The sequence below is a fragment of the Triticum aestivum genome, chromosome 7B (assembly GCF_018294505.1).
Source record: "Triticum aestivum cultivar Chinese Spring chromosome 7B, IWGSC CS RefSeq v2.1, whole genome shotgun sequence".
Classification (NCBI taxonomy): Eukaryota; Viridiplantae; Streptophyta; class Magnoliopsida; order Poales; family Poaceae; genus Triticum; species Triticum aestivum.
In genome coordinates, this window is record NC_057813.1 from 622360672 (window position 1) to 622368145 (window position 7474).

Sequence of the window (7474 nt, forward strand, 5' to 3'; positions counted from 1 at the left end):
ATATCTTCAAAGAAAGTCGCATCATTGGGCTCCATGATTGTACCGACATGCATGTCAGGTACCTCAGATTTTACAACCAAAAATCTATAACCAATGCTATGAAAAGCATATCCCAAGAAAACACAATCCACAGTCTTCGGTCCAAGCTTCCGCTTCTTTGGAATTGACACATTGACTTTCGCCAAACAACCCCATGTTCGTAGATAAGAGAGATTTAACATTTTCTTCTCCCATTCATCGAATGGAGTAATCTCTTTGTTCTTTGTGGGAACTCAGTTTAGGACATGACATGTAGTCAATATCGCCTCCCCCACCATGCCTTGGAGAGACTCGATGTGTCTAACATGGCGTTAACCAAATCAGTTAGAGTACGGTTCTTTCTTTCGGCCACCCCATTTGACTAAGGCGAACAGGGATGCGTCCTCTCATGGATTATACCATGTCCCGCACAAAAGGAATCAAATTTATTTGAGAAATACTCCCCACCACGATCGGACCTAAGCCTCTTGATCTTTCGATCAAGTTGGTTTTCAGCTTTAGCTTTATAGATCTTGAAATAGTTCAAAGCCTCATCCTTAGATTTCAGAAGATACACATGACAGTATCTCATTGAGTCATCAATTAAGGTCATAAAATACTTCTTTCCACCTTTTGTCAAAACACCATTCATTTCACATAGATATGAATGTATGAGCTCTAGTGGTGCAAGATTTCTCGTTTCCGCAGTCACGTGAGACATACGAGGTTGCTTAGCTTGCACACACACACTTGACACTTAGATCCTTTGACAATGGTGAAACTAGGGATTATGTTTAACTTCGCTAGTCGCGACATGCAACCGAAGTTAACATGATAGAGACGTGAATGACAAACATTTGATTCACTATCGTTGCAAACATGATTAATAACTTTATTGCAAACATCTGATAAGGATAAACGAAATAGGCCTCCTGAGTCATAGCCTTTACCAACAAAGGTTCCATACATGGATATTACAAATTTATTCGACTCAAAGACAAGCTTGTAGCCATCTCTACACAGAAGAGATCCGCTAAGAAGATTTTTATTGACAGAGGGGACATAATGCATGTTCTTTAGCCGCACGATCTTCCCCGAAGTAAACTTCAGATCGACCGTGCCAACACCATGAACAGACGCACTTGAACCATTGCCCATCAGCACGGTGGAAGTCCCTGTGGTCTGATAAGACGAAAACATGGAAATATCACCGCATACATGCACATTAGCACACGTGTCAATTAACCAATCAGGAGAATGACATACTGAAAGAATAGTGCGAAATATACCATAACCAACATCCTTCATGTCAGTGTCTCCAATGACAACATTAGCGGTCTTGCCGCCTTTCCCAAGATGACGCTTGTCATAGCGATTAGGGCAAGTAGGACCCCAATGATCAGGATCTCCACACACATGACAAACACCTTTCTTCTTGTCATTCTTCTTCTTGAAGTTCGTGTCCTGTACAACCTTATTCTTCCCACAAAACTTTTCTTTACCATCAAACTTTCCCTTGTTCTTGAACTTGTGGGGCTGGAAGTTTTTCTTCTGTACCAGATTGGCACTAGAACCTCCCTCAATACCTCAAGCACGGTTATCCTTTGATCTCGCCTTATCTTCCACATCAAGAGTACCAATGAGATCCGGAACAGAAAAATCCTGCTTCTTATGCTTCAGTAATGTAGCAACGTTCCTCCACGTGGGAGTAAGCTTAGTGATGATACCTCCGGCAATAAACTTGTCTGGTAGGATACAATTGAAGTGCTCAAGTTCTCTAGAAAATGACTGTATCTCATGAGCTTGCTCAACCACGGAGCGCTCTTCAGTCATCCTATAATCATAGAATTGCTTCATGATGTACAACTCAATGCCAGCATCCGAGAACCCAAAGTTGTCCTCGACTGCATCCCACATATCTTTTCCATTATCAATTGATGCATATGCATCAACTATGTTCTCACCAAGAACACTCAAGACAACAGCCTTAAACAAGGTATCCATACTCTCCTTCAGGTTTGCCAAGAGTGGCATCATAGGAACTCATGGTTTGAAACCATAAGACTACTCTCATGCACTACCTCTTATAGTGGATACCCTCAAACATAGGTTGTTGACGTCGGGGAAGAAGTCGTCGTCGGGGAAGTACTCGGAGGAGTCTGGGGCGTCCGTGATGAAGAAGTCAGTAGTCGGGCTGAGCGCTCCCCAAAAAGCTTATCACCCTTCTCCCGTATAGGACGCAAAGGGGTGGAGTCTCAGAGGCCTATTGTCCCGACCTGCGGTGCACAACACAAGCTGGGATGGGGAAGATTGTAGCAGCAGCGCAGTGCTCAGGAACTTTGTGGCAAGAGGAAGTAGTTTTGGTGCGTCTCTCTGAGAAGAGTGACCTCCCTTTTATAGGTCCAAGAGAAGGAGGCGAGAGGGCAACAATGGGAGGTGAAACAAAGAGAGGGAGACGAAACGAACGAACTTGAGCCAAAGAGGCGCGCCATTGGGATTCAGTGTCCACTACAGAAAAACGTTTCAGCTCCCGTGTGACCTTTCGTATACCCGTCGTGCGTGGCAAAAATTTAGACATCAGCTCGGCTCATTCCCGCTACCCGTGGCGTGTCGTGACGAGGTGAGGCATGGCATGGCGAGGCGGGCGGCGGAGGAGGAGTGCGCGTGGATGTCCCTCTTGTTCTCATCCTCATACATGTGGGGAAAGAACCTCCCTTATAAAGAGGTCCAACTCCCTCTAAACTAGCAATGTGAGACTAAACTTTAGTTCCACATCTTGCCTTGCATGAATGGGCTGCGTGAGCCTCTAGGATTTATTAGGAATTTCTGAAACTGCTATTGGGCTATGCCCAAAATAGATAAAACTCCAGCAAAATCGAGCGCCTGAAATTTGCCGGAATGGAAATTAATCAACACTCTGGCAAAAAATAGGCCACTCGGAAGTGTTACTTACAAACATGGCCACTTGGGCAAGCACATATCCTATTTGCATTCAAACTTGATGGTCATTGCATTGAAACTTGATGGTCACTGCATTGAAACTTGATGGTCATTACATTGAAACTTGATGGTCATTGCATTTCAATGGTTGAATATATGAACAAAAACATTTCGAAATATCTTATAGTTGACATGGAGATTTGGCTAGTCTCACCTCGAGGTCGGAGGGGGCGTACGACGGCAGCCACGACATGGATATTTGGCTGCAAAAACAAAATAGTATTCAAAATAGTGCTCTCCAATTTGAACATTCAAAATAGGAGTAGTTCTCCAATTTGAACATGGGGTGGCTGGTCTCACCTTGAGGTCGGAGGGGTGATGACCCACAAGTGTAGGGGATCTATCGTACTCCTTTCGGTAAGTAAGCGTGTCGAACCCAACGAGGAGCAGAAGGAAATGACAAGCGGTTTTCAGTAAGGTATTCTCTGCAAGCACTGAAATTATCGATAACACATAGTTTTGAGATAAGGTAATTCGTAACGGGTAACAAGCAATGAAAGTAAATAAGGTGCAGCAAGGTGTCCCAATCCTTTTTGTAGCAAAGGACAAGCCTGGACAAGTTCTTATATAGAGAAAAGCGCTCCCGAGGACACATGGGAATTATCGTAAAGCTAGTTTTCATCACGCTCATATGATCCGCATTCGTTACTTTGATAATTTGATATGTGGGTGGACCGGTGCTTGGGTACTACCCTTTCTTGGACAAGCATCCCACTTATGATTAACCCCTATTTCAAGCATCCGCAACTACAAAAGAAGTATTAAGGTAAAGCTAACCATAGCATGAAACATATGGATCCAAATCAACCCCTTACGAAGCAACACATAAACTAGGGTTTAAGCTTCTATCACTCTAGCAACCCATCATCTACTTATTACTTCCCAATGCCTTCCTCTAGGCCCAAACAATGGTGAAGTTTCATGTAGTCGACGTTCACAAAACACCACTAGAGGAGAGACAACATACATCTCATCAAAATATCGAACGAATACCAAATTCACATGACTACTTATAGCAAGACTTCTCCCATGTCCTCAGGAACAAACGTAACTACTCACAAATCATATTCATGTTCATAATCAGAGGGGTATTAATATGAATTAAGGATCTGAACATATGATCTTCCACCGAATAAACCAACTAGCATCAACTACAAGGAGTAATCAACACTACTAGCAACCCACAGTTACCAATCTGAGGTTTTGGGACAAAGATTGGATACAATAGATGAACTAGGGTTTGAGAGGAGATGGTGCTAGTGAAGATGTTGATGGAGATTGACCCCCTCCCGATGAGAGGATCGATGGTGATGATTTCCCCCTCCCAAAGGGATGTTTCCCCGGCAGAACAGCTCCGCCGGAGCCCTAGATTGGTTCCGCCAAGGTTCCGCCTCGTGGCGGCAGTGTTTTGTCCCGAAAGCTTGCTTATGATTTTTTCGGGTAAAATACTTCATATAGCATAAGATGGCCACTAGAAGGCTGTTAGGGGGCCCACGAGGCAGGGGGCACGCCCTGGGGGTTAGGGCGCGCCCCCACCCTCGTGGACGGGGGGCGGCCCCCTTCTGGTATTTCTTCCGCTCATTATTTTTATTAATTGTAAAAATGACTTTCGTGGAGTTTCAGGACTTTTGGAGTTGTGCATAATAGGTCTCTAATATTTGCTCCTTTTTCAGCCCAGAATTCCAGCTTCGGCATTCTCCCTCTTCATGCAAACCTTGTAAAATAAGAGATAATAGGCATAAGTATCTTGACATAGTGTAATAACAGCCCATAATGCAATAAATATTAATATAAAAGCATGATGCAAAATGGACGTATCAACTTCCCCAAGCTTAGACCTTGCTTGTCCTCAAGCGAAAGCCGTTATCGAAAAATATGTCCACATGTTTAGAGATAGAGGTGTCGATAAAATAAAATACGGACATGAGGGCATCATGATCATTCTTATAACAACAATACATATATTTTGTCACATGATTTCTTATGCTAAAGTAACAATCTATTCACAATGTCAAGTATGAATCAGAAACTTCATTGAGAACCAGCAACCATGATCTTGGTCATTGATAACCCACAAGTATAGGGGATCGCAACAGCTTTCGATAAGTAAGAGTGTCGAACCCAACGAGGAGCTAAAGGTAGAATAAATATCCCCTCAAGTTCTATCGACCACCGATACAACTCTACGCACGCTTGACGTTCGCTTTACCTAGAACAAGTATGAAACTAGAAGTACTTTGTAGGTGTTTTCGGGTAAGTTTGCAAGAAAGTAAAGAACGCGTAAATAAAAGCTAGGGGCTGTTTAGATAAAGACACAACTAAAGTAAATATAGCGAGTGTGGAAAAGTGGTGGTAGGAGTTATGAAATTGTCCCTAGGCAACTGACTATGTTACTAGACCGGTAATCACTATTGCAATTCTATTTGAGGGAGAGGCATAAGCTAACATACTTTCTCTACTTGGATCATATGCACTTATGATTGGAACTCTAGCAAGCATCCGCAACTACTAAAGATTCATTAAGGTAAAACCCAACCATACCATTAAAGTATCAAGTCCCCTTTATCCCATACGCAAACAACCTACTTACTCGGGTCTGTGCTTCTGTCACTCACGCCACCCACCATAAGCAAATCATAAAAATATTTGAAAGTGCAACTATCCCTAGGTGGTTTTGGTAATTCATAACAACATATAGCTCATTGAGCTAATGCTATTCCAAGACTATTATTTCAGGAAAGCTCAATGAATGGCATGGCATGGATGATGAAAGTGGATCCCTCAAAATACTAAGGACAAAGGATTGGCTCAAGCTCAAAAGCTCAAGACTCTTCATTTTGCATTTTAGTGATCCAAGATCACATTGATTCTATAGGAAAAGCCAATACTATCAAGGAGGGATGAGGTGTTGCTTAATGAGCCTCTTGCTTCATGTCCTTAGTGATATGCTCCAAAACCCTCAACTACTTTCCCACATCCACAACTGACCTAAACCCAAAGCCAAAATCGGTCACACCGATTCTTCCTATCCGGCGCCACCGATTCCAAAAGTCATAGCCACTGCCAAAAACCCTAAGAAAATCGGTCTTACCGATAGGGATCTCGGTCTCACTGAGATGGGGTTGCAATCTCTCTGTTTCCCTTCGTAAGGTTTCAGTCTAACCGAAGTGAGCGATCGGTCCCACCGAGATTGCAATGTAAACTCTCTGTTTCCTTTTTGTAACATTTCGGTCTCACCGAAAAGAGCAAATCGGTCCCACCGAGTTTACCTGACCAACTCTCTGGAAAGCTTATTACCAAATCGGTCTCACCGAGTTTGTGTAATCGGTCTCACCGAGATTACGTTATGCCCTAACCCTAACCGAATCGGCCTCACCGAGATGCATGTCAGTCCCACCGAAAATCACTAACGGTCACTAGGTTTACTAAATCGGTCCGACCGAGTTTAACGATTCGGTCCCACCGAGTTTGGTAAATTGTGTGTAATGGTTAGATTTTGTGTGGAGGCTATATATACCCCTCCACCTCCTCTTCATTCGCGGAGAGAGCCATCAGAACGAACCTACACTTCCAACTTACCATTTCTGAGAGAGAACCACCTACTCATGTGTTGAGGCCAAGATATTGCATTCCTACCATATGAATCTTGATCTCTAGCCTTCCCCAAGTTGCTTTCCACTCAAATCTTCTTTCCACCAGATCCAAAACCTATGAGAGAGAGTTGAGTGTTGGGGAGACTATCATTTGAAGCACAAGATCAAGGAGTTCATCATCAACGCACCATTTGTTACTTCTTGGAGAGTGGTGTCTCCTAGATTGGCTAGGTGTCACTTGGGAGCCTCCGACAAGATTGTGGAGTTGAACCAAGGAGTTTGTAAGGGCAAGGAGATCGCCTACTTCGTGAAGATCTACCGCTAGTGAGGCAAGTCCTTCATGGGCGACGACCATGGTGGGATAGACAAGGTTTCTTCTTCGTGGACCCTTCGTGGGTGGAGCCCTCCGTGGACTCACGCAGCCGTTACCCTTTGTGGGTTGAAGTCTCCATCAACATGGATCTACGATAGCACCACCTATTGGAACCACGCCAAAAACATCCGTGTCTCCAATTGCGTTTGAATCCTCCAAACCCTTCCCTTTACTTTCTTGCAAGTTGCATGCTTTAATTTCCGCTGCCTATACACTCTTTGCATGCTTGATTGAATTGTGTGATGATTGCTTGACTTGTCCTAAAATAGCTAAAATCTGCCAAACTCTAAAATTGGGAAAAGGTTAAGTTTTTATTGGTCAAGTAGTCTAATCACCCCCTCTAGACATACTTCAAGGTCCTACAAGTGGTATCAGATCATTGGTCTCCATTTGCTTTGATTTCCATAGCTTTTGGTGGTCATAGCCTTGGTTTCACAACCTAGGATAGTATGGCATCTAGCGAGGGAAATTATCACCGTAGAGGTCCTTA